The 27,584-nt window shown below is 44.3% G+C and overlaps 1 long non-coding RNA gene across 5 annotated transcripts in view; it reads right to left on the bottom strand.

Annotated features, from left to right (window-relative positions):
* The window catches only part of LOC110344286 (uncharacterized), a 343,104-nt gene that overhangs the window by 302,678 nt on the left and 12,842 nt on the right, over nt 1–27,584 (bottom strand). For all 5 annotated transcript variants that reach the window (XR_015451670.1, XR_015451669.1, XR_015451671.1 and 2 more), the window contains one exon: nt 22,068–22,238. This is a non-coding gene — a long non-coding RNA (uncharacterized LOC110344286). The remainder of the gene's footprint in view (nt 1–22,067; nt 22,239–27,584) is intronic.

Below are 27,584 nucleotides of genomic sequence, written 5' to 3'. Positions count from 1 at the left end.
AATGAAAACAATGCTGAGATTACACCTCACTCCAGAAAGAGTGGCTGCTATCATGAAATCAACCAATAACAAATGCTGGCAGGGCTGTGGGGAAAGAGGAACCCTGCTCCACTGCTAGTGGGAGTGTAGACTGGTGCAACCACTGTGGAAATCAGTATGGAGAGATCTCAAAGGACTAGGACTGGAATTCCCATTTGACCCCACTATTCCACTGCTGGGGATCTTCCCCAAAGAATTAAAAGAATCATACCATAGTGATATATGTGCACCCATGTTCATAGCAGCACAGTTTGTGAGAGCTAAAACTTTTAAACAGCCCAAATGCCCATCAATTGGAGACTGGATAAAGAAAATGTGGTTTTTTTATAAAATGGAGTACTACTCAGCCATAAAAAGTGAGAAATTAGAGACATTTATAGCTAAGTGGATGCACATTGAGACGATACTCTTAAGTGAAATAAATAGGACTCACATATATAAATACTGAATAGTTTCTCTGGTGTGAGAAACTGAAAGTGTAAATAAGGACTAAAATGTATAATAGGTAATGTGAAATAGGAAGAAAATGGGCAAAGGGGAAGGAAGTGGGTGGGCTAGGGGAAAGGAAAGAAGGGAATAGAATTAATACAAGAAAATGGAAAAATAGGAACAAAATCTTTGTAAATAGGGAGGAATGGTGGGGTTGAAGGAAGGGCTGGGCAAGGGTGAAAAATAAGAACCAAGAGAGATTATGTAAAGGTGCAAATTTCCAATGATGAATGTCATTATATTGTATACCTAAAATGTACCAATGATTAGAATGAATAATCGATAATGCAAAATAGGAAGAAAAGGTCCAAAGGGGTAGGGGTAGTGGGAGGGGCAGGGGAAAGGAAAAATGCTGAGAAATGGAAAAAATGGAAATAAAGTTTTTGTAAATAGGGAAGGGTGGAGGGTGTGAAGGGAGGGCTAGGAATGGGGAAAAAATAAGAACCAAGATGCATTATGTAAAGGTACAATTCCCAATGAGAAATATAATTGTGTTGTATACCTACAATGTACCAATAAAAGAATTTAAGAAAAAAATATATATATATATATGGAAGGACTTTAAGTGGATCCTGAATGTTTTCTATAATCAAATAGGAAATGCAAATGTGCTACAACACACTGACTTCCTCCATATAGCTGACTTACTCCGTGTAACAAAGAGTACTAGTAGCCTAGTCTAACATTTATTCATCCTTTCTTCCTAGTGACAGTATCCATTTAACTCAGGGCAGTCATGATTCCCAGCTGAAAGACTGCATTTCCCAGCTCTCTTCGCAGTTAGGCATGGCCACATAATCAAGTTCTAGCCAAAGAAATATAAGCAGGGAGTTAAGACTTTAAAAAGGAGAGATGTGTTCTTTGTCTTCCTTTTTTGCTCCTAAGTGCCTGGAATGCAGTAAGATTATTGAATTTCCTTCATCTTTATTGGAATAGGAGACAACTGAAACTGAGATGATGCACCAGGGATAGAGAGGCAAGTTAGGACCCTGACCCACTGGAACTCTCTGCCTTGCCCTACCCTGCTACCTCTGGTCTTCTGTTGCATAAGAGAGACATACATGTGCACTGTGTTCAACCCATTGCTTTTGCTTTATTTTGTTTTGTTTTTGTGGTATGGGGGGAAAAGGAGAGGAGCAAACTAGTTAAATGTAGCAAAATTTAATCTGAACTAATTATTGAGGCATTTTTCTGACAATTAAGCTATTTCTTATTCTATGGTATTTTTATCAGAGCGGAATCTGACTGGCTTCCTTGGTCCTGGTTTTTAATATTCTGGGAAACTTCTTAGATTGAGCCAAATTTTATGAACAACTATCCCTGAAGCAAGCCACCTTGGTCCTAGGAGACTATCCTGGAAAAGGCCGGGAGGAGAGGGAAGACAGGTGGTTTCCTATGTTAACCACACAGCAAAACTGAGATTGAGAGAGAGTCTCACAGTTGAGGAGCGCGAGAGCCAGGTCTCCAGGCAGGATGCAGTTCCTCCCACACCAGCTAACATACGGCTTAAGTCCTCACTGAGCTTTTCATAAGCAGAGGGAGTTAAAGATGATCCTGCCCCTGGTCTCCCATCTCCACCTCCTAAAAAAGACTCTGTAGTCATGACACTGAGAACTGAAGTAGAGGAAGAACAAAATACACAGTGGAGTTATTTAAAATTACAAAGCAGAACTAAATGAAATAACAACTCCAAGTGGGGATGGATACCTAAGGATTAGCTGAGCCCTGAACTCAGGACTGGCCAAGGAAGTCAATCAAATATGATGCTGGTGTTAACCCAGAAGAATCTCAGAAACTGACAGCAAAACTGCTAGAGCAACAATACCTCTGCTGGGACTTTTCTTTAAAAGAGCTTTTGATTATCCTAAAACATTAATGTAACTCATTTTCTCAGCTCTGGTAAATAATTAATTATCAAAAATAATGGTTCCTTTTTCTTTCTCTTTCCTTTTTCTTTTAACCTTCTTGAATCTGAATCACAGTGAGAATTTATTAAAGCTCTCTTGGCAGTGAATGGCATCCTAGTGTGACAACTTTTAACTGACATCCCTATAATTAGAAGGAATTGTCTTTTCATACCACAAATTTGAACTGGCTAATTACTCAATGAATATTTAGCTTCTTACGTAGGCAAATATTATGTGAAGACAAGAACTTTATTGAATAAGTATTCAACCCAGAAAACTTCCTGGGAGCCAGATGTGAACTATGTGAAGACTTTCCTGGCACCCATCACCCCACCTCTGCCATCTGAGACACACACACACACACACACACACGCACGCACGCACACACACGCACACACTAGCACTTCTGGGGAATGCTGATGGGGTCCTTAATTGTTGTTTGGATTTTTATGTCTTTATTTCTTGTGAAATATTTCAATCATTCAAGAATTTCAAAGAATATGATAAATACTGTGTGTTCACCTCATAGCATCATAAATAAAACATTACCAATAAAGTTGGATATTCACATACTGTGTCCCCTACTTCCCAACCCTGTCTCCATTCCCACTGTGTTGAATTTGACAATATTGAATTTGGTATTTATATTCCTATGTATTATTTACAAGTAGTATGTAGTATGGCTTTGCATAGTTTACAACAATTAGAAGCTCACACAGTGTATATAGTATATTCTTCTGCAGCTTGCATTTTCAGCTTCACAGTGTGTTTGTAGGATTCATCCATGTTGCTACATATGGCTCTACTATATAACTCTATTTCATTTATTTTTATTACTGTAAAGAATTCCATTGAAGGGCCAGGGATTTAGCTCAGTGGTTCCGTTGCTTCCCTTGCAAGCGCAAGGACTGGAGTTCGGTTCCCAGTACCAAAAAAAAAAAAAAAAAAAAGAATTCCATTGAATAAATTTGACGTGATTTATTTATCTGTTCTCCTACTGGTGGACATTTAGGCTGGTTTTTCATTTTTGGTTTTGGGTTTGGGTTTGGGATTCTGTGTTTCCTATGACAAACAATGCTGCTCTGATTCTCTTCTTGTGCACTTATGTAAGACTTCTCTATACTTGAGAGTAGAGTTCGTTAGATTTCAGGTAAATATATCTTTGACTGTACTAAATATTGCCCATCTTCTGGACAAACACAGGAAAAGCTGACATTTTTAACACACCTCCTGGCTTGGCTTGCAGGCTCAGATCAACATTCCTTTCCAATACTTTCCTGTTGGTCCAGTGACTTTCCGAGAACCTCCTTTGTGTTCCCAAAGGACACTAATCTTAGTGAGTCACTAAAGGCCCAAAGCCACAGCTTCAGTGAGGACACTGTCATCTACCTGCTCCCTTTTCCAGGAGGCTGTCCCTTCTCTGAGCTCTCAGTGACCCTCAGCCCCGCCTCACGTGACTCCCAAGGCCCACTGACTTGACATGGGGAATCCCAGGGACTAAGCAGGGAATGTGAAGCCTCAGGAAACTCAAGAGTAGCCTCTGGGTAAGAATAGGTTAGTTTGGGCTGGGGATTTAGCTCAGTGGTTTCGCACCTGCTGTGCAAGCGCAAGGACCAGAGTTCAATCCCTGATACCAAAAAAAAAAAAAAAAAAGAATAGGTTAGTTCTACCCTGCTAAGGAGAGAGCTGGATTTACTCGGTACTGGGCTCCTTGTACTATGATGGGAGAATCTCAGAGAGTTTATCACCTTTCCAGATCAAAAACACAACTAATTTCTTCTGAAGGATTGACAGGCACTGTGGAAGAGGGAATAGGACAACAGCTTAGGAGGCAGAGGTTGGCCTGGTGCCCCAAGAACTGCCTTCTGTAAATCCCACTGAGCCAATCTGTCACCCACCTCTGCAAGGTGGGGAAGGGCTCCAGTGCCTGAGAGCAGCCCTCTGGGTGTATGGAAGGAGCCTGAGCAGAGCACTCCGAGGGCGACGTGGCAGAAGGCGCACCAACCCTGCCCAAGGCTCCCCAAGTCCCAGGCCTGGCCAGCCCCTGCCAGAGAAGTGGTTCCTTCCCTTCATTGCTGCCAGGTTCAAGTCCACCTGAGGACTAAGCCAAGCCCAGACTCCCACCCAGGATCTCATGGCCTGGGCAGCTGCGCTGACCTTGAAGAAGCCTGCTTTCCCTGCAGCACCCCATGCCAAGAAGGTAACACCCAGGCGCATTGCAGCCTGACCCCGAGCTGCCCACATGAAGTTCCCCTCCAGTTAGCTTCACTAACTGGGGCCCATGGAGTCCCTCCTCCTGGCCACTCCAGCCCTGCGGCCACAGCACGACCCAGGCACTTGGTGGTACTGATGGTGGGTGATCTCTTTACGGACCAAGAAGCCTCACGTACCGTTGCCTTGTAAACCTGCCATGGCAGGGACACAGCCCTCAGTGACTGAGCATTCACATCTGCCCCAGCCTTGCTCATCCTCCCTGGGCCAGGAACTGCTCTCTCTGAAGACCAAGTGAGACTCAGAGAGAAGCCAGTCCCAAGCCACCTTGCCAACATGGAGTTGGGTGACATCTCTGGGCAGAGAATGGTGCCTCGGGACTGGGAGCCAGACCTCAAGGGGCCCCCCAAGCCTTGCGCCTGCCCCCTGGTATGCAGCCCCCCACCCTCACTCAGCTCCTCAACAATGCCTGAGCTAATTTCATCCAATTGTACTTTAAAATAGAAAACCCAGGAAATAATTACTTCAGTCAGACATTATTTACTTAAGTAATTCTTTACTCAAACGTCTTTAGGCTTTATTTTACTAATACTACATAATTACGTAATTGTGTAATTAGGAAGAAATTAAATGACAAATGTTTGCTGAGAACAAATGGAAAAAAATAGATCCTTTATTTTCCTGAGTGCTCTTGGTTCCGTACATTGCATCTTCTCCCCCTTCTCCCTGTTCTCCCTCCCTGTCTCTCCCCTCTCCTGTGCTACCTCCCTGCCCCCACTGCAGCCCCCATGGGAATCTAGTGAGCGCTATACTTGGAGGGACAGCAGCAAGAGTGGGCCCCTTGAGCCTGACAGCAAACATCTGCTGGAATGTGCCTGAGTCTCTCCACACGGCCTGGCCTCCCTCCTAGGCTGGCCACAGAAGTCAAGGCTCCTCTGGTTCGCTCTTCCTGGCTCTGACCCATGGCAGGCCTAGAATATGGAGCACAGTGCCTAGCAGGCCATAAGCCCAGTTCAGCTTAACTGTGGATCTGCCCTCCCAACCCCAACCCTCAGGGGCCGCAGGGTCAGCAGGTTGAAGTAGAGGAATGGAGGATCCACCAAGTAGAGAAGAGGAATAGTACACAGAGGATTCACCAGCTTCACAGGCACCTGCAGCCTCTGCCTCAAAAGCCCACTCACAGGTTAGGCACGGCATACACTGCAGGACCACCTGCCCATGGGGTCACCTATTCACAGAAGCTACCATGCCTCCACCTCCTTCCCTTCTCCAACCTTGGCAGCTGTGCAAGCCAGTGGAGCTTCCTGTGGGTAAAAATCCCATCAATCAACCACCCACCCAACACCCATGGAGTGTTTCTTTTGTTCAAATGCTGAGAGGGACACAAAAGAGCAGGCAGGCCACAGCGATGCTCATTAATACGTCAGCTCTGTGGAACCTGGCATGTAGTGCTGTTTTATTCACGCTGAAAAGTTTCTAGGCCAGCCTGCCATACAACATAACAAAACAAAATCGCTTCTAAATGTCCCCAGTATCCAGTATGAAGAAGTGAAGAGTGTCAACTGTGGACTCAAGGTTGCCATGGCCCATGACCTGTTTCCAGCTCTTACAAACTGGCCTCCGATACATCAGCTTACTGTGCCTTCATTTTCTCATCAGTAAGATGAGACTAATACCCTGCTGGGTTGTCGTGAGAATGAAATGGGTAAATGAAATAAGGTGCTCAGAAAAGCACCAAGTGGTCGGAAAATGGCAATGACACTTTTCAAGGCAACTCTGCAAAAGGCAACCCATACAGAGAAGAAGGGTGCTATGGGGAAGGGTCTGGCTCTGACAACCAGTGCTGGGGGCCTCCCACCTTCACCAGCTCCAAGCCCATGATGACTATGAGCTCAAGGCTAGGCCAGCAGGACAAGAGGCTGGGAAAGAATTTGAAAAGCAGAGGAATGAAGGTCCCAGAGGAAGGGCATGGCACCCCTGACAGGCATTTCCTGTTGATGGAACTTTCCAGAGAAGCTTCTCACTTTGGGAACCAATTGTAGGAGGGAACACAGAGTCCCCTGCTCTGACATCCTTGAAAATGCCTTCTGAGATAGTCTCTTCTTTTTCCAACAAGGGGAAGCAAATAAGATATTAAAGTGACTGCTTTCAATGTCTCTTTTCATTAGTTTCATAATGAAACTACAAAAAGAAAAAAGAACAGCCAGGACCACAAACAGGCACTAATTGTGGATGTTTAGGTATCAACAAGTCCCATTTGACCCCGCTATTTCACTGCTAGAGATCTTCCCCAAAGAATTAAATGAATCATACCATAGTGATATATGTGCACCCGTGTTCATAGCAGTACAGTTTGCGAGAGCAAAAACTTGGAAACAGCCCAAATGCCCATCAACTGGGACTGGATAAAGAAAATGTGGGGTTTTTTTATAAAATGGAGTACTACTCAGCTATAAAAAGTGAGAAATTAGACACATTTATAGCTAAGTGGATGCACATTGAGGGAATACTCTTAAGTGAAATAAATAGGACACACGTGTGTAAATACTGAATAGTTTCTCTGGTGTGAGAAAATGAAAGTGTAAATAAGGACTAAAATGTATAATAGGTGATGTGAAATAGGAAGAAAAGGGGCAAAGGGGAAGGAAGTGGGAGGGCTAGGGGAAAGGAAAGAAGGGAATGGGATTAATATGAGAAAATGGAAAAATAGGAACAAAATCTTTGTAAATAGGGAGGAATGGAGGGGTTGAAGGGAGGGCTGGGCAAGGGTGAAAAATAAGAACCAAGAGAGACTATGTAAAGGTGCAAATTTCCAATGATGAATGTCATTATATTGTATACCTAAAATGTACCCATGATTAGAATGAATAATTGATAATGCAAAATAGGAAGAAAAGGTCCAAAGGGGTAGGGGTAGTGGGAGGGGCAGGGGAAAGGAAAGAAGGAAAAGGAAAAATGATGAGAAATGGAAAAAATGGAAATAAAGTCTTTGTGAATTGGGAAGGATGGAGGGCGTGAAGGGAGGGCTAGGAATGGGGAAAAAATAAGAACCAAGATGCATTATGGAAAGGTACAATTCCCGGTGAGAAATGTAACTGTGTTGTATACCTACAATGTACCAATAAAATGTACCAATAAAAATCATTTTTAAATATGAAAAAAAAATCAAAAACGTGAAGTACTTTCACAGAGGTGAAGAAAGGATCCTGAGCTAGAGACAGGGACAGAAGGAGAGTAGCAAGGAGCGACGGGGCTGTGCTGGGCACCCTGAAGCCTGTGACAAGCAGGACAACCTGACTCCCCCAGTCCCAGTGATCTCTCTGGAGGAAAGAACATGCACTTCAGGTTCAAATCCCAACTCTGCAATTGGTAGCAGGCAAGTTGCACCACCTTTCTGAGCCTCAGTTTCTGCATTTATAAACCAGGTCTGATAAAATGATTAAATGATCCTTCATGATATTGTTAGAAGGATCACGTGACATACTGATATTATCAAGTGCTTAGCTCAGGCTTGTGCCTCATATTAGAAATGTAATAAATGGTAATTCATTTATTCATTATTATTATATGGAACCACCATTCACCCTGCTGTCACAGATTAGCTCTTAAGGGTATCAGGTTTGGAAGCCTAGGGAAGGGATGGGGCTCCAGGCCACTGCAAGCACCAGGGAGTTCTACAGGAGGAAGGACAGGGGGACCATGGAGGGAGAAAATGGAGGACAATTGTAAGCAGTTGCAGAGGAGAGGGCAGGTCAGAGCCTGTGTACTGTCCATGGCCAAGGAGCCAGCACTGCTGTCCCCATGCATTCCCCTTTCACAAAGGACAGTTAGATTGAATGTGGCGGACTGTGAGATTTCTACATAAGATGCACCAACACTTGTTAGGGAGGAATTTTTTAATTCCTTTCTAGCATCCTCCAGAAGGCTTATTTCCAGAAGCCCCTTTGAGGTCTTTAAACTATAATCCACAGGAGTAAAATTCCCTCATTCCATATCAGAAGCAAGCCTACATTTTTAAATTTGCCTGGGGACTTGTGGAGAGGTTAGAGCAAAGTAGTAGACTGCTTGCCTAGCACGCACAAGACCCTGGGTTCAATCCCAATACCACAAACAAAATTGCCCGTATTGCCATTCAATAACCCTGCATGGCCACACATCATCTCCCTACCCAGTCTGTTGGGTTGCTGTCCCCGGGGCTCAGTGAGGCTGTGTTCTGTGTGATGTTAAATGGGGATCTTGCTCCAGTCATCTTTCTAAAGGTGAGAAATTGCTTTAAGTCTGGGTTTAGTGTCCTATCCAAGCTCTTCCAAGATCACCCTGATTTTGCCTTTGCTGCTGTCCCCCATGGTGGCTGAGGCATTATTCCCAGCCTCACATCTGGGGCTCCACCTTCCCAAGCACCTACAGGACCAAGCAGCAAAGAAATTAGGAAAGCCAGAGTGAGAACAGCCACATCTCCTCTCCCCACATCAAATCCATTTTAGTTTCATGTGTGATGGATATTTATAGAATGTCTAACACGGGAGGTTCAGAACTAAGTGTGCATAAACTTATATGTTTCTGTGTGACCATACACACATGCCTGTATGTGTTTGGGGGAGGGTCCTGGGATGGAGAATCATCTTTGTTGGTCCATCTCATATCATTCAAAAAATAAAATTCAGGACCACTTTGAACATTCTCTAGAATGTAGTGCAACCATTCAATACTGATAAATGGATGAATTGAGTTTTTAAATTCTAGGGTTGTCTCACAAGTTGGGTCTCCAAGGCCCAGAGGAAAGAAACCCTACCCCACCTCTCTCAGCCCCTCCAAGTCTCCTAACTAATCCTGGGCATTGCCTCCTGTGGCTCACTAGCTGGAAGCTAGAGGTAATCAGATAAGTCTGCAATTAGCAAAGTCTCCTTCCTCTCACCTTAAGGAGGACAAAGGCAGCAAGCGCCCACCCAGGCTTGCGCTTGCCTCCTCCTCTGTGATATTTGTTAGCCTCACAGATTATCATTAGAGGCACTATGGAGCTAATCACTTCCCTGGTGGACACCTGGCCTCTGCCTGGCTCCTGTTCCTACATCATCTGTACTTGACCTAGCTTCCCAGGGCTCCTAGGCTGCCTGCTGGCTGCTCCAGGGAGAAGCAAAGGTGAGCCCACCTGGATACGACTGGGGAATCATCTCTCCCAGGAGGGTGACCTCTGCCCTGAGCCCCCGAGGACTGACACTGGAGAGGTAGAGGGGTGGTGGAGGAAAATGGAGAGGGGAAGGGGAGGGAGGAGGAAATTTGGAGAAGCACTGTGAGCTGAAGCTGCCCTGGTGCTGTAGTTAAGCCCCTATTAGCACTTCCAGAGGGAAGCACACCAGACAAGGAAGGAAGCCCAGCCTATGATAGAGCTTTCCTACCCCAAATCAATGAAGGGTAATGAAGGAGGGTAATTAGCATTTCTCTCCTTCCTCAAAGACTGCAGAAGAGAAAACAAACTTTAACTCCAGCACAAGGAATTTAAGTAGCCAAGGAAGAAGTTTCTCTTAGTGAAGGGGTTTTGCTTCCTTGGACAATGTCCTTGTATCCTTGGGCAGCTGAGGTAGTCCTCACTCATTTTCATCTTGTACCACCGTGCTGAACCCTTCTTGGTCAACCTCACTGGTTGGGAAACCCAAACCCAGGGCAGGACAGTCACGGCTTGCCCTCTCCACTCCCAGTTACTCTCTTTCTTGGCCCACCTTGATAAGCCAGTTCAGATGGCTGCAGCTACAGGCGTCCCCTTCCTTGCTCTGGCCTGGAATTCACCAGTCACACCCAGCTTTTTCCCAAGTGTAAGGCCCCTGCCTTACATGTCGTTGAGTCTACTCAGTCCGGGGTGCAGTGTCTTACAAAAAGAATGTGCTCAGTAGATACATTTGCTTAATCTAAGGGACGAAGAAAGTCCCAGTGTTCTTGTCATTTTGTAATGTATTATAACCAAATTTTCAGAGTTACTAGAAAAATAATCAAGTAAGACACTGATAAGTTATAGGACCTAATACCTTATTTCTTCCTTCAGAGTAACTTAGCAGGTAAACATTTGGATTCCTGCTTTAAAAATTTGCAAACTGAGGATTGGAGAAGTACTTTTCCCAGGACCATATCATCAGTAACTGGAAGAGTTGTGGGATAGGAGGGAAGTTCTAACCCCAAAACCTAAATTTCCTTTGCTACAGGATGTACCCATCGGCCAACCTGCTTCTTCCAAATGAGGTCAATTTGACTTCAATTGGTAACTTTAAAAAAAAAGAACAGGATTTTCAAAAAAAGATGGAACAAGTGGAAAAGACAATATTACTAATCATCTGGAAAATACAAACCAAAATCACAATGACATAACAAATCTGGTCATTCTGGGAAGAGGAGGAAGAGAATAACAATAATGAGTTGTTGAGAATATAAATTGAAAAACTGGAACTCTTGTACCCCGATAGCAGGAATGAAAAACAGTGTACTTGCTATGGAGAGCAGTGGAGCAGTTGCTCGAAAAATTAAAATAGAATTGCCATGTGATTTAGCATTTCCACTTCTGGGTATATATACAAAAGAGTTAAAAACAAGATCTTGAGAAAATATTGTTTATCTGTGTTCTTTGCCCTACTATTCATAATAGACAAGGTGTAGAGCCAACCCAAGTACCTACCAGCAAATGAGTGGCTGAAGAAAATGTGATGTATACATACCATGGCATATTATTTAGTCTTTCAATAGGAAATTCTAGTACATGATACAATATGGATGAACCTTAAGGACATTATGCTAAGTAACATAAGTCAGTAACAACAAAAAGGCAAATATTATATGATTCCACTTATATAAGACACTGAGAGTAGCTAAATTAATAGAAACAATGGTTACCGTGGAGGGTGGAAGGGAATTGGGGAGTTTAATGGGTAAAGATTTAGTTTCAGTTTTGCAAAATGAAAATGTTCTGGAGGTTGGCTGCACAATACTATGAGTATATTTAACATTACTGAGCCATACAATTAGAAATAGTTAAGATGGTAAATTTTATGTTATATGTTTTTACCACAATTGAAGATGTATATCTACATCTGTCTATCTACAGGTATCTATCTATCTATCTATCTATCTATCTGTAAATCCTCCATTCTTGTGAAGTTTACATTCTTACACTCTGAAAGGCCCACTAATGATGCCTTTGTTGCTTTCTGCCTCCTGGTGCCCTTTCCCTTTCCATGCGTGAGACGGGCCCAGGGAAGAGGGTGAGCAGATATAAGGACTCATTTCTCCTGCTCTGCACACTCAGCACCTTGCACACTTGTACATGTCCTCATGCTGGAGATGAGGACCCAGTTGGCCGCAGCCTACTCTCACTGGCACCCCCTGGAGGGCAATCATGATGGAGGTCAAATCAAGCTTTCCTGAAAGCTCTGTAAGGGCACAAGTCAGTGTCACCTCAAGGAAATTTGGGGATCTCTCTTCTCTCATCCCCAGACACTTCTTGCCAAGAGTTGGTTGGCTTGTCACAGATCATTAGGAAGGAGGGAGGGAGAGAGACAGAGAGAGAGAGAAAGAGACAGAGGGAGACAGAGACAGAGTTAGTTCATGTGCACAGGGTTTGGGATGCAGAAGAGGAAGTGAGAATTGTGTTTCCAGCAGAACCACTAGATTTAGCCAGCTACCTGCAAGCCACCAGACAGCCCAGCCTCTCCCACAACAGTCCTCCTGGTGCTAATTGTTTGTTATTTGGCTGCGAATGAAGCTTCTCCACCAAAGTCCTTTCTGTCCAAATGTTGTCACCAGCTAGTCCCATCCGGCTGGGCTGGCCTGGGGTCTGACTCTCGCCTGTCAGTCCTGACATCTTCAGTGGATAATGGAACGCAAGGATGTGAGAGGCAGAGCAGGTGCATGCTAATGAGGAGATCAATTTTAATTATGATTTTAATTAAACACCCAATCCAGTAGGAAATATGACAAGAACTAGGCTGGGGCTGTGCAACCTGAAAGGGTGGAGGAGAGAGAAGAGGGGAAGCCAGGGAAAGGTAGGAGACTTCCAGGCCTCCTCAGGATTTAAAAGAAGTAAAGGGCAGCACTGTTGGGAAATAGAGAAAAACCTGTGTAGCCTGCAATTTGCACCTAGCAAGCCTTTTCCCTCTACTGATTCATACCTCTAGAAACCCCAGGAAGACAGAATCTTAGCATGGAGGAAACTTGGGACCCTGCCAAGCCCTGCCCCTTCACTTTGTATGGGGAAACTGAGTGCTAGAATGGGTGTTACTTTTGTCTGTTCATCATAATGTGCTGGCATGCCTCCAGTAAAGTCCTTATGACTATATAATCATAAATGCATCCCAACTTCCCCAGTGTTTATGCCAAGAGTCTGTGACAGCAGGTTGTTTGTGCAATGCAAGCCCCCAAGAGCAAAGCTGCATCTGTAAGTCACTCTGCACAGTGTCACAAGCAAGAGAACACTGCCACTCGCAGTGCCGATGCCTCCTCTACTACAAAGAAATCGTGTAAAATCCAGGATCATCCCCAAACTCCACATCGAGTCCCACTTGGAGCAATCCCTAAAACACAGCATGCACTCAGGAAATGTGTGTGCAGTGGATAAATTCATGAAGTTTAAAGTCCATGGCATTTAATGAGAAGTCAGCAGCAATACCCAATTGTCGCTCCCAATTATTTTTTTCCAGCTTTTGTGAGGTACAACTAACAAGTAATAATTGTGTATATTTAAGGTGTCCAATGTGGTATTTTGATAGATATCTCTTACCAAAGTATATCTCGAGTTTATAACACATTACTATTAAGTCTAGTTACCATGCCACACATTAGCTTTCCAGAACGTATTCCCTTATAAATGAGTTTGTACATTTAACCAACATCTCTTCTTTTCCTTCTCTTGTCTCTGGTAACTACTGTCCAACTCTGCCTTTGTGAGTTTGACTTACTTAGACTTCACCCAGAAATGATATCAGGATATATTTGTCTTTCTGTGTTTGATTTTTTTTTCCATTTAGCATCATGTCCTTCAGGTTCATTAATGCTATTGTTAATGACAGGATTTCCTTCTTTTTAAAGAAAGAATAGTATTTCATCCTGTACCTATACCACATTTTCTTTATCACTTTATGTTTCAGTGGATACTCAGTTACTGTTATATTTTGGCTATTGCTACTCTGCAATACAACATGAGAGCGCAGATGCCTCTTCTTAGCTTCTCTTAAGTCAGACTGCCAGATTTCTCAAAGCTGCCCCAGTGAAAGAGAACACTATGTATATGCTTGTGTGTGTTGTCCTGTCCCTATGGTGGCAGATGAGAGGACCTAGTGGGAAGAAGGAGCTCACAGAGACAGAGGAACTCACTCTACAAGGCTCTTAATAACAGACAATGCTAGAATAACAAAATGGCAGAACTGCGAGAGGTCTTATAGATGAGTACTGTCCCACAAAACTTTTACAATGATGGAAATGTTACATATCTAGTCAGTCTGACCTAATAACCACTAGCCATGTGTGGCTACTGAGCATTTAAAATGTAGCAGTGTGACTGAAGAGCTGAATCTTTTAATAAATTTAATTTTAATTAGTTAAATCCAAATATCTGAATGTCACTAGGGGCTACTATATTGGACATGTAGTTGTAGATCCCCTAGTCAAATTCTTTCTTTGTTCAAGAGAAAACATTAAGGCCTAGAGAAGTAGTCCTTGGATACCACCCAAGCTTCACAGGTAGCACACTAGAACTCAGTTCTACGATGGCTTCCCCAGTGCATAACCACAGTGCTTATAAGGGGTTCCACTTAGGGATATTAATAAAGTCCCTCCACAGGCCATCAGGACAAAGACCAAAGAGATCAGCTTGAGTTCACCTGATAAACTTGAACTGGAAGAGCTGGAGGGAGGGGCAAGAGCTTGGGGAAATCACCCAACTGTTGCTCTTGCCTCTCTGCTCCACTATCTGTGCCCTGGCAGGGCCAGCCCATCTGTTCCTTTCATCTAGGAAATGTGAGGCCTCCCCCACCTCTTCTCTTGCAGCTAAGGTCTTGCCCCTGGCATGAATAGAGAAACTGAATTGGAGATGGTGGCAGAAGTTAATTGAGATTAGATGCGCATGTTCCACGGCTAACAAAAGCACAGATGCTCTGGAGCCAAATCATCTTCCAAATGCTCTCCTCTCCTCCCTCTCTGCTTCCTTCCTACCTACCCCTAGCAATCCACTGCCTCCAGGTGCTCCAGAGGGGTACTGATTGGGCTCTTTCTCCCCCTTGCGAGTTATGACTCAACTTTTCCCATAAAGAATGAGGTCATTTGTGGGAGGGATGGAGGAAACAGAGACCTTGGCCCTCGCTTTAACACATTCATCTCATCTTCTCCTTCATTTCCTCTCCTCTGCTGACTGCTTCATTCTCTGGGCTCCCAGTAAAAGAGGTGAAGTCAGGATACCTATTGTTATGGCTTGTGTCTAGATATCCCCTCAAAACTTCATGCAGTTGTAGGTGGGGCTTTTTCAGAGGTGGCTGAATCTAGAGTGTGTGATTGATTCATGGTGCAATGCTAGGCTCAAGGGCACTAGCATTAAGGATGTGAGTGCTACCCGCCATAAGTAGTCTGGATAAGATAAAAGGGGCAGAAAGATGCTGTTAAGTCCCCTTGTTGCTTTTGCTGTCTTGGCCAACAATGAACTGCTGTTTCTTCTCTATGGATGCCCCTTTGACATGTGCCACTCTGCCTTGGAGCAGCCAACTATGGACTAAAATCTCTGTAAACTGTAAGCCAAATAAACCTTTCCTCCCTGAACTTGTAGGTGTTGGGTACTTTGTCTCAGCAATGAGAGAAAAGTAACTAAGAAACCTAAAAGCCCATTGTCAAAACACATTTCAGGCTGCCAGATTGGTAGGGATGGAGAATTGGGGAAAAGATGTGCTACCCATCCCTAGTGAATTCCCCCACCTACCCTAAGGCCCTTTATAGTTAGGGCAGTTGGATTCCAAGCTTCAGATAGACTCTCATTCTCAGACCCTGGGAAATAGTTTACCAGGAACACCTTCTTAGAAAGGATGTGTTCAGAATTCTCTGTTCCTTTCCAGTAAGCAAGGGATCAAGAAGGGCAAAAACTTAAGCAATTTCCACCTGAGATTCAAGAAGCATTTTCTTCCTCATCCAAAATCTGCTGGACTTTCTTCTTTCTCCTCACCACTGAGGGCCTCTTCCTTTGCTAGAACAATGTCTACTCTCTTTTTATAGGATTCCACCTCAAAAGATCAGTGGATCTAGAAAGTGAACAAAGGAGAGAGAGTGAAAATGCCAGGAGCAGAAACAGAGGCAAGAGTAGGGAGATGGATACCGTGCCTCTTAATTTTCAGATTCTTGCCTGCCATGGTTCTGTCTCCAGCATCAGCCAGACTAACAGGTTACAACCAGTGGGTGACCTTGAAGACCTTGAAGGTGAGTGCTGGGCTGTGCAAGTCCTGGACAGCTTCCCCAAACTCACTTGTCTCTACTCAGTCAAGTGAAGATGACTCAAGGTGGACACAGCCACTCCATACCTGCAGGGCATTGCACTTAAAGCCAGATGGACCCAAGACTGCAGAGCGTTAACCTCAATGCCCACACAGCACTCCCTGAGCAACCAGGGTGGGAAACAAGCAGGGAGGAGATGACTTCTGCCTGACAGGCAAGGGGGCCCACATCTTTCCCCTCTCTGTGCACAAATATGTTTCTTTTCCTCTTTGGACTTCCTGTCAAAGCCCAGCAATGTCATCATCCTTTTCTAGAAATGAGCAAGCCCCCATACACATACAAGGACTTGAGTAGCACTGACAATATCCCCTATTCCTCAGAGTTCACCATGGAGCCTAGAGACAAAACTCCTTTTCTGGCCCACTTCTCTGTAGTGGAGGGCAGGGTGGGTTGTAGAGAGACTGCTTTGTCTCACACATTTGAGGATGATGGGATCTAGGCTCAGAGCTAAAGGGAAATGTTGCCAGGTAGAATCCAGTCCAGGCAGACTCTTATCATCCTGTTCTTTGAGTTTCTTCACACCAACCCACCAGAGCAACTCTATCAGCCAATATTTAGTGAACTCCCATTATAAATGAGGTATCATGAAGATTCAAAGATATGCATCAAAATCCCTGACCTGACTTGAACAAAGTCAGCATCACCTGCATCGAGGTGATACCATCCAGGACACACTGGTGGGTACTCAAGTGTGAACTGCACAACTATCACACGGAGCACAATAGGACCCCTGGGTGTCATGATCACAGGCATGCTATTCACAGTAGAAGGAGGCATACATCGAATGCTGCAGGAATGGAGGAGGGAAGTCACTGTGTGAGGACAGGAGCAAAGTCAAAGAGCATAAGCACAGCCTAAAAGGTGATTTGGGTTTAGTTGAAAGGCAGCAGGTACAGAAGACATTCCAGATGGGTAAAATCCTGTGAGGCAGGAAGCCTGTTCAGAAAGATCCAGTGAAATTCAAAATACAGAAAAAAGCCTGGACAGAACAATTTGGCTGGAAAGGAGCGCTTACATGGAGTAGACATGAGAAACAAGTTTGAAAATGTCAACTGAGGATCGAACCCCCCCAGTGAGCCCTAGCTGAACCCTGAACTACTACTAGAGAACTTCATTCTAGATCTTCCTAGAGATGGGAGAGGAGTCTGGACTTGCATTCACGGCTAAGGTTCAGACCCAGATCCATGGCAAGCACCACCAAATGGATGTCCACCACACAGAGGCAGCAGGGCTCCTCTTCCGCTTCCCTCCTGAGGTTGACACTCTCACTTGTCTACATTCAGAGTGCAATACCCACCATTTACCCCTGCAGGACCAAGGCTTTCCTATTCACTTCCCTTCCTGATTTTCCTGCATCCACACTTAATCGCACTCTGTGCACCCATCCCAACCTCCTCCCTCCCTCCCAGTCCAGTGGAGGGAAATAGAGGCTGCTCTCTCCACCTGTCTTTCAGATCTCACTTGTTCAAAATACTTCAGGGACTTGTTGCATTGATTGTGCTCTCTCATTCTCAAATTTTTAACTTCCCCTCTCTACTTGAACTCTCTCTTCATTATTCAAATATGATCTAGAATCTCCCCTCTTAAAATCAAAATTTTCCTTGCCCTGCATCCACCTCAAACACTACCCCATCTCTTTATTTACTCCTTTCCCAATCAAGCTTTCTAAAGGCATAGAAACAGTTGCTTTCTCTATTTTTGTTTTTCTTTTTTTGAGACAGAGTCTTGCTATGTAATTTAGGCTGTCCTTGAATTCACTATATAGCCAGGCTGGCCTTGAACTCATGGCAATCCTCCTGCCTCAGCCTCCCGAGTGTTGGGATTACAAGTGTGCCACACTTGGCTTAATTTCAACACATCACTGGGTCTTCCAGAGCAGACCCTTCTCATACATACCCATACACCACTGAAATCACCCCTGCTCAGACCACGAATTACCTACAGGTACCTAAGTCTCATGGATGCTAGCTGGTATCTTTACCTTCAATAGCATTTAGCCAGTTAAGCCCTCTCTCCTTCTGGATTTTTCTTCTTTCTGTCCCTGTGAAGACACTTTTTCCTGATTTCTTCTTAACCCTTGGCTTTTGACAGCCTCCTTGTTCTTAAGCAAAACTCACCAACTCCTTACTGTTTGTGTCATTCTAAGCTATTTTTATTTTTAACTACTTTAAACCCCAGGACAATCCTATGACATAGATATTATTATTTTCCCCATTTTACTAGGTGAGAAAACTAAGATATATGAAGCAATGTCCAGCTTTCTTGGATAATAACTGCCAAAGACAAGATTTGAACAAACACTTTAGGTCCTGAGTCTATACTGTTAAACACTATGTTGTGCAGTTTCTTTATCTGTATAAATAAGAAGATAGAATAGGATAGAATACATTGCAGTTGCAAACAACCTAAATATTGGTAGCTTAATATAACATGAGGTTTTTTCCACCTGCTCCATACAATCACTCAGAAAGTAGAGGCCTAACAATTTGTTGCTACAGCAAAGAGAGGAAGAGACTGACAAATCATATAGAGGCTTTTCATTGGCACGTCCAGAGATATTTCTTCAACTAGAACTAGTTGCATGGTCCCACCTACCTATGGGGGAAGGGAATTATAGGGGAGTGGGTGCAACATTTGTTGAGATATTGTATGCTCAGTACTAAACTATAATTGCTGGAGTTCCTCCAGATTCAGTCTGGGTCCTCATCTTATTTCCTACAGCTTTAGATATAATAAGACTTCTCAAATTTACACATTTAGCCCAGACCTCAAACTCATTTTAGAGCACCAATCTTGTCTAACTGCTTACTCGACTTCCTTAAAAGGGGATTTCAAAAGGCCCTTAAATTTAATTATATTCAAATCAAAACCCTTAGAGTTCTCCCCATCATAATTTCTATCCTCTCCAACCTACCTCACTTCGAAAAATGATTCTTCCGTCCATTTAATCCTTCTGCCAGAAATCTAGAAAACATTCCTGGCCCCCTCCCTTTACTTCCCATATTCATCCTATTGCCAACTCGGGCCAAGTCTATCTTCAAAATGATGTTAAATCTACCCAGTTATTACTCTTGTCTAAACCACCACCATCATGTCCCGAGACTTCTAGTAACCTTTGCTCTATTCTCCCCCACTTACTCTCTATGTCTTTCTAGAACATTCTCCCCACTATGGCCTACCTGATCTTTCTAAAATGCACGTCAGATCATGCCACATCTTTCTCCCTCAGTGTTGTTCATATTGCTCAAGTTAGGTCCTGGATCCTTAAAGGGCCCTGCAGAGTCCCCACAGGGTAGCCCATGTCCTCCTTTCTAGCACCTGCCTGCACTATTCTTCCCCTCATGCACCACGCTCAGGTCTCACAGGCTTTCTCTGCATTCCTGGGATACATCACACTCTTACCAGGTGACAGCCTTCCAACACATTACTCCCATTCCTTGGAATGCTTCTTTTTACACTCGGCCCTGCAGTCTCTCTCATGCATGGGTATCATCCTAAATGTCACCTGCCAAATGCGACCTTCTATGAAACCCCCAATGTAAACGAGGCCCTCCCAGTATACCATCTCAGCACACCCTACTCTTTTGATTTGTAGCACTAACTATAACTACACACTTATCTTTGTGACTTTTTATTTTATCTTACCTTCTTAGAACTGTAAGCTCCATGGAAGCTATAGTGGAGTACACATTTGCTCATCATTATATTTTCCATAAACAATATCTTCCATATACAATAGCATATAATAAGTCAGCAGTCAATATTTGTGAAATTAATGAGTCAGTTAAAAAATAACCCCTGCCTCAGAATGTGCCATCAATGATCAGCAGATACAGCTTACAACAGAATTGGCTGGCTGACTTCTCAGCCCCGTATTCCCTGTCAATGTATTTATGATCAAGTAATAGTGATCCTTTGTTCCTCAAAAAATGTGCAGATCTGGATGGTCTAGAATGAACTGGCTGAACCATCTGAGGCCACTCAGGCCATATCTCCTAAGGTGAAACCACTCTGGGTCACAGACTGAATAAGGTCGAAGTCTCTTTACTCATTTTTTTAATTGATTAATTAATAATTGAACTCCTTATTTCAGTATGCATGGTCTTTCACAAGCTGACTCATCCTACTTTCTAACTCTATTGCTGCTACAACCAATTGCCACAAAAGTAGTGGCCTAAAACAACACAAGTTTATTATCTTAGAGTTCTAGAGTTCAGGTATTTGAAGTGCTTCCCACTGAGCTAAAATCAAGATGTTGGCCAGGCTGTGCTCCTTCCTGGAGGCTGAGGGGAGGCACCTCCTTGTCTTCTCTGGCATCTACAGGCCACCTGCATTCTTCAGCTTTCAGCTCCTTCCTCTGCCTTCAGAACCAGCAACAATCAGGCTGAGTCCTTCTCACACCATCTTCTACCCAGTTCTCTCCCTCTTCTTCCTCCCTCCTCCATGAATAAGGACCCTGTGATTTCATTGGGTCCATCCAGACAAAGCAAGATCATCTCCCCATCTCAAAGTCAACTGATTAGCAACCTTAACCCCATCTACAACACCTGCTTGTAGGAACCCATTATAGTTCCAGGTTATTGGGGTTGGGATATGGACATCTTTGAGGAACCATTAATCTTCCTACCACCATGCTCACTTACATACAATCTTCACCTCCAACTCCACATTTTAACCATGAACTTGAGACTTGACATTGTTATTCAGAAGAGCCAGGTGGTAGCCCCAAGAATCTGTAGGAAACCACAAAGTTTCCCAAACAAGCCATGGTACCTTTTGCATACGAAAGATCACCCTTGGGCACTTCCAATATTTGCACCCAAAATCTAGGGTAAGGGTGCCTATATCTCTGGGTCATGGTGAAGATTACATTAGTTGCCATTTGTGCAATGTTTGGGGAAGCAGAAGAGTGGATAAAAAAGAACTTGTTTTCTGACTTCAGAATTCTGAGTTCAAATCCTGACTGCCTAAAAATAATGGTGTTACTCTAGCAAGTAATGTAAGTAAGTAAAATAAATTCCATCAAAATCTCTGTGTCCTCACCTGTAAAGTGGGAGTATAAAAATATTCCTCTTACAAGGTTACTGTGAGGATTAGCTGAGATTAAGTATGCAAAGCAAGCAGCATATGGTAAGTGCTCTATAAGGTTGGGTGTTGTGATTATTATATTAAAATCCTTAATAAATTATAGCCACCCTCTGTTCTTACAGTGCTTTATTTCATTCCTTTATCTGACAAACTCTCAAATCTCAGCTTAAGCATTGCATCTTCAGGAAAGCCTTCCCCTTCTTTCCCAGGCAGCAGTCATTAGTTATTTCCCCCATCTATTCCTGTTAACCCACATCCTACATTTCTATTAGGGCATTATTACAGTAGATTGGACTAAGCACCTTGTACATGCCATCCCCACCTTCAACAATACACAGGTGTAGGAGACTGAGCTCCTCAAGAGCACATTTCAAGCCTTGCTCTTCTTTCTATACTCAGTTCAGGGCACAGGCAGTGCAGTGTTGAAGAAATGTTTGTTGATTGAATAAACATAGAATTCCATGTTACTACTCAGAAATTGTCATCATATTAAATGGGTATTAACTGATTTGTTTAAACTCACATAGTGTTACTGTATTCTCAGGTTCTGGATTATGATGTATATACCCTTTTAGCCTGGGAATAGAATTCTTTGAGGTTCAAGTAGAACTGGGCCCTTGGGAGAGCCACAGCCAGAAAGTAGGGTCCCTACTTGCCTGTGTTCTGGAAAGAGTCCTGTGGATGCGGGGATCACCCCCTCCCCCATCATAAGCTCCAGGGTTTTCATTCCCTGGTTCAGCAACTAGGCCTCACAGAAAAACTCTACCCCAAGCAGAACAGGGCTGAAAATCATATTTTCACGGGATGTCAAACCTTCTCTCTTACCTTAAATGAAAGGTATTATTTCTGAGAGGAGAATGTCACACTCCACCACCAAAATTCTGCTTTCTCGGCAAAACCCTCAGCAGTTTCTCTGCACGGCTGGCAGCTCTCCACCAAAGGCCGACACTGGGAAATTCACCGGGCCCAACGAAAATCATGGGAGCACAAGGCACTCTGTGATTAAAGCAAGGGAAAGCGAAGTCAAGGAGCATTATTGGCCGTGCAGAATGGGGTAGGGAGAGGAGATATGGTCCAGACACCACCTTAGGACCCACAACAGGTCTTAACTCCTCTTGGGAAATTCACCCGTCACTTTTCCAAGTAAATAAATTATACTTAGCTCAGCAACCTCTGGGCCTTTCTGATAATGGATGATATCCTTTCACCTTCATCTTTGGTATATATAAAAATATATCCTTCTTAGCTGCCAGCAAGCTATCCATCCCTTGTCTCTCAGCAATTCATGCTTGAGACAGAGACCTCTTTCTGGTTCACCCACACCCAACCTGCCCTGGGATAAAAACCCTTGTACAGAGCTGGGGAGGGTGGGAAATGTCTCAGGCAGTGACTGTATTCAAATAAATGGGAAACTGTCTATACTTTTTAATGAGTGAGAGTGCACTGGGGAGAACAGGTCAGAAAGTGGCTGCCTGTCCCTTGAGCTTTCTGTTGTGTCAACTTCTGTGTGTGTAGCCTGGGGGCTGATCATGCTCTAAGCTCCCCAGAGTCCCAGAAGCACTAGCTGTTTACCTAGCTGGCAGTTCTAAGCAAGGATACCTGTCCACTTTGGCCACACATCTTCCCAGATTGGGAGGATGCAGGTCCTACTTGTCCTCCCAGCCACTCCCAGAGGCATATGCTCCCTGACTGCGATGTGAGTCTGCTCTGGGCATAACCCAGATGATTAGCTCAGGTGTTCTGTGTCTTCTAGGTGCCCTGTGGCTGAGTTCAGGTGCCAACCTGTTCCAGGCTGGTGCTTTCTGCGTTAAGGATGCAGATATTCTGAGTCCAGGAAGCTGGCTGTTTTGCCAAGCTGAATTCAGGTGTTGGCCTACATAGGACCTGCAAGCTCTCCTTGGCAAGGTACCCAAATCTAGAGGTCCCCCAACCCAGGCCCCTGAGCCAATCAAGAGTGCCTTTCCTTTCCTTTATCCAACGCTGGTTGGATTTCCTAGGGGACCCTGTTCTCCAGAAAGCTCCGAGTGACAAAGAGTGTCTTCCTTCCCAAGGACTCTCCACTCAGAAATCTCTAGTCTGCCCCTTCATCACCTCACTCCACTGCATTCCTGGGGGCTGTATGCAAACATTTGCTTTGATTTGTAAAATGATCCATATAATTAGGGAAAAGAGTTAAATAAAGGGACTGATTTCAGAGACCAGGCTCTTAATGACACTAATACCTGACAAAAGGGGTCATTATGATGGGCTAATGGGCCTTGCCTGGCGTTCAGCTCTCTCAGGACACAATCCAACACACTCAATTATCTGCTAATCAGGGCCATTTTGTCAGAGGTTATTGCCCTGAAGTATCAATTATAGGAACATTATTAATACTTTATGGAGAAACCACTTGCATGAAAGTGTTAAATTCATGGGGGCATCCCTCCCCCACTTAGACCCATAATAGGCAGTCTCTTTTTGCCCCCATTTAGTTCTCCGACTGGAGCTTTCCACGACCCATTGGGTCTACTGGGAAGGCGCCAGGGCCACAACAATGTTCCCAAATCTGTCACCTGTGACCAAACTGGCAATCCCAACTCTTAATACCACCAGCTGGCAAGAGTGGCTTAGCTCAAAGCCAAGGCATTACTGACTCAAGATGTGGGAGGGAAGCAGGGATCCATGTGTTGCTGGAATGTGTGTATCTCTCTCTCTCCCTCCCCCCCCCCCTTCTTCTTCTTCTTTCTCAAATAGGGCAGTTTTGAAGAATTGGGAAGGAGATAAATAGTGAAATAGTGACTCTCCACTTCAGGACACAGCCGGCCAAGGATGCAGTCTTCTGCACTCTATGCTGCTCCCTAGAATCCGCTTGTCCAAACTGGATATATGGATATTTCCCCTCTAAGAAGGCACTGTCCAACCCAGAGGCTGAAGAAAGAACTCTGAAACAAGTGTGGTATAGAAACAAAACATGAAAAGGGCTTTAGAGGGTGATCAATCCTTATTCAAATCTCTGCCCCCCTCCCCCACTCACTGACAGAAAGAGCTCAGGCAAGTCACTAACCTCTCTAAGCTGTGACTTTTCTAACCTCCTGGGAAGCAGAGTATTATGGTGGGGTGTCATAGCTTGTGTCTAGATGTCCCCTCCAAGGCCTAAGTGGAGCTTTTCAGAGGTCACTGAATCCAGAGTGTGTGATGCTGGGATTGATTCATGGTGTGATGCTAGGATGAAGGGTGCTAATGGTGGTAGTAAGTATAAAATATAAGGGACAAAAAGAGGCTTATTGCTTGTAGCTTGGTGCCTTCTGCTTTCTGTCTTCTGCCATCCGTGAACAGTTTCTCCTCCGCCATGCCACCCTGCCTTGGAGCCAGCCGATGATGGACTGAGCCAAATTGTGAGCCAAAATAAACCTTTTCTCCTTTAATTTGGGGGGTTGGGTATTTTGTCTCAGCAAAGAGAAAAGTAACTAAGACATGGGAGAAACTAGGCTTTCGAAAGCTAGCAATGCAATGTACTAGTTGTGCAAACTAGATCAAGTTATTCAGCATCTTTCAACTTCACCTTCTCACACAAAGGTCAGGGACAGTCATAGCCATATGCCAGAGCCATAGTAAGGGTCAATGAGAATGAATGAGCTCATGATCACTAGTACTGCATCTGGCACAGGCCACTCAGGGAACATTACACTTAATGTGAGGTGGGCCTCAGAAATTGAAATATTTGCTGCTAAGTAAATAATGAACTTAAATGCTCAAAGAAAGCAAAATCTCTCTGTTCCCCCATCCCTGAATAACTACACAATTGCCAAGAGAAAGGTTAAATGATGTTTCCAACTGAGAAAGAGAGTGGCAGTGGGTCCTTGAATCTCTATCCAGTGCCTGGCATTATAGGGAGGCACCAGTCGGCCTGGGTTATGCTGCCTACTGGGAAGTGATAGGACTCTCCACTTCTGTGACCTAGCTGGCCTGGACCTGCCTATTGCCATCAGAACAACCAGCAGAAAAAAAGAGTGTTAGTGGAAATCTCCTATAATGTACTTTATAGGCAGTTTAGTCTAATGAGGAAAAGGTAGGAAGAAGAGATAGGAGATTGCTCTGCCACGTAGTCATCCTTGTGGAGCCTTCAGCACAGTTTAAGAAATAGAAATTAAAGACATAATTATGTCCATGACTTTACCAATAGTTGTTGAGCACCTCTGAAGAACCGAGCCATGTGATCACCATCAGGGAGATATTGGCCAACTCAAGACAGATCAATTCTGCTAGAGTTTGGGCTATATTCTAATAAAAATACCTATCTACATATGTCTAGAGCTCCCTGCGGTTTCTGGTCACCCAAGAAATATGAGTTGTTCCATTGAGGGAAAAGAGCATATGTATAGAATTCATAAAAACCCTCCAGTGTCAGAAGAATTATCCAAAATTAGTGATTACTGCAAGTCAACCGACTCAGGCACCAAAGAAATTAATTTGAATTATAACTGTGAACTTTAGGCCAAGATTCTTAATCTAAAAGTGGTTTGAAATCCAAGAGCAGGCAATGCAAACTCTTCCTAGAGACAAGAGTGTAGGCGACTGAAGGCACTTGGTTGGCTCTAATAGAATCCAGTCCAGGGGGAAGAGGGATGACCAATGTCCACCTTGAGTGGCCAAAAAAGAGAAACCATCACTTACAACCAAAAGGCCCCAGGCCTTGGCTGCAGAAGTGTCAGTTAAAAGACCAAAGGAGCTGGGAATCCACCCTTTCAAGCCTTGATTATAGCTTATAAATGTGTTATTTGGTGGGTATGAGTAATTAGTGTTTGTGTTAAGCAGTTACGGGGTTAAGTGCTAACAGGGGTTTGATCTGGGCTGACTGGATTCTGAGCTACACAGTAGGGTGGTTGCCTAGCAACAACACCTGTAGCACATTAAGCAGCCAGTCAGCTTTGTCAGCTTCTAGCAGGGGCTTTGTAGAGCGGAAGCTGGGGGTGGAGGAAGGATTATGGGGCACAAAAGTGGGAAGCTGGACAGTGGGTCTCCTCGGGAGAGAAAGAGAAGTGGGTGGCAGAGGAATCAAGTGTTTTTGTGAGTTCCACAGTGTCCACAGTGTGTATGTCTATTTTCCTCAAACAAGAGGCAACTCCAGGTGTGAGTCCAGGGTAGGTAACCTCAGGATTGTTCCTTGGTGCTTCCTAAAACTCTCACCTCAGCAGCCAAGGTGGAACCCCCTTCCTCAACCCAATCCCTCTTTCAAACAAGATCCCTTGGGATTGGGTGACTAGGGAGGAAAGACAAGTGCTTTTGTGGTTTTGTTCTCAGATCCAAGAGGAATGGAACCACGGAGAAGAAAAGCAAAGACCCTGAGAATGAAGTGCTTCCCACCCCCTTGCGACCGCATCATCCCGCACATCCCTCTGGACATGATCTCAGGCACACCTGAGATACAGCTGGAAAAAGAACAGATTTGGGGAAGAGTGGGGAGCTTCACAACATTGCTACTGCCTTTACGGAGCTCATGCCAGCATTCCCAAACTGCTTCTGATGCGGTGGAGGCATAAAGAATGATGTACCTTCTAAAAGGTGGCTTTTCCAAAGGTAGCACTAGCAATCAGAGGCTTGGGTCATCTCCACTTCTATCTCTTGTGAGCTACGTAGCCTTTGGCCCACACCTGCCCTGAGACTCAATGTCCTTGTCTGTACAGTGGGAGATAATTATACCTGCCCCATTTACCTTATGAGGATCAAAGGTCATTTAAGTAAAAGAATGTTACAAATGCTATAAATCCTCCTCCATGCGTAAGGTGCCCACATTACAAAGAAGATGTCAATATATCTGCTCTTTTGGAATGGCCTGAGCCATTTGCTCTTTGGCCCACTGTGCAGGGGAGAGGATCAGCCATGTGCTGTGTTGTTGGATAATTTGGTGGGGGAACTGCTGTGAAAGGGGACCTATTCAATGCTTCTCTTCTAGGTTCACTGGTTCAAATCCAGCTCAAGGCCAACAATTACTGTAATCATTGGGTTTGGAATTCACAGCAGCTGGCTTTCAGGAGACCTTTTGCTTATCTATGACCCGCTGAATTTTCACCATAAACTCATGCGTGCAGTGACAAGGAAGGCACAGGCTGCAAACCTAGCTCACGGTCCCAAGCACACATCTATCCACCTCCCTTCCACAGGCCATGGCTGCTTCTTCTAGATTATCTTTAAAGCAACCCAGTGGCTGAGGGATGATCCTGTTTGCTCCTCACTAAGAGATAAGTAGCAACCTGCCTGGCCATAGCTGACACCGCCTGTCCCACCCCAGCTTCCCTTCATGGCTGAGAAGGCAGGCCAGTCTCCCTTTCCACACCACAGATAAGATAGTTCCTCCTCCCA

This window comes from Heterocephalus glaber, unplaced genomic scaffold (assembly GCF_053883595.1).
Source record: "Heterocephalus glaber isolate CG9 unplaced genomic scaffold, H.glaber_assembly_v1.0 deba00001429, whole genome shotgun sequence".
Lineage (NCBI taxonomy): Eukaryota > Metazoa > Chordata > Mammalia > Rodentia > Bathyergidae > Heterocephalus > Heterocephalus glaber.
This window is presented reverse-complemented; position numbering and strand designations above follow the sequence as displayed.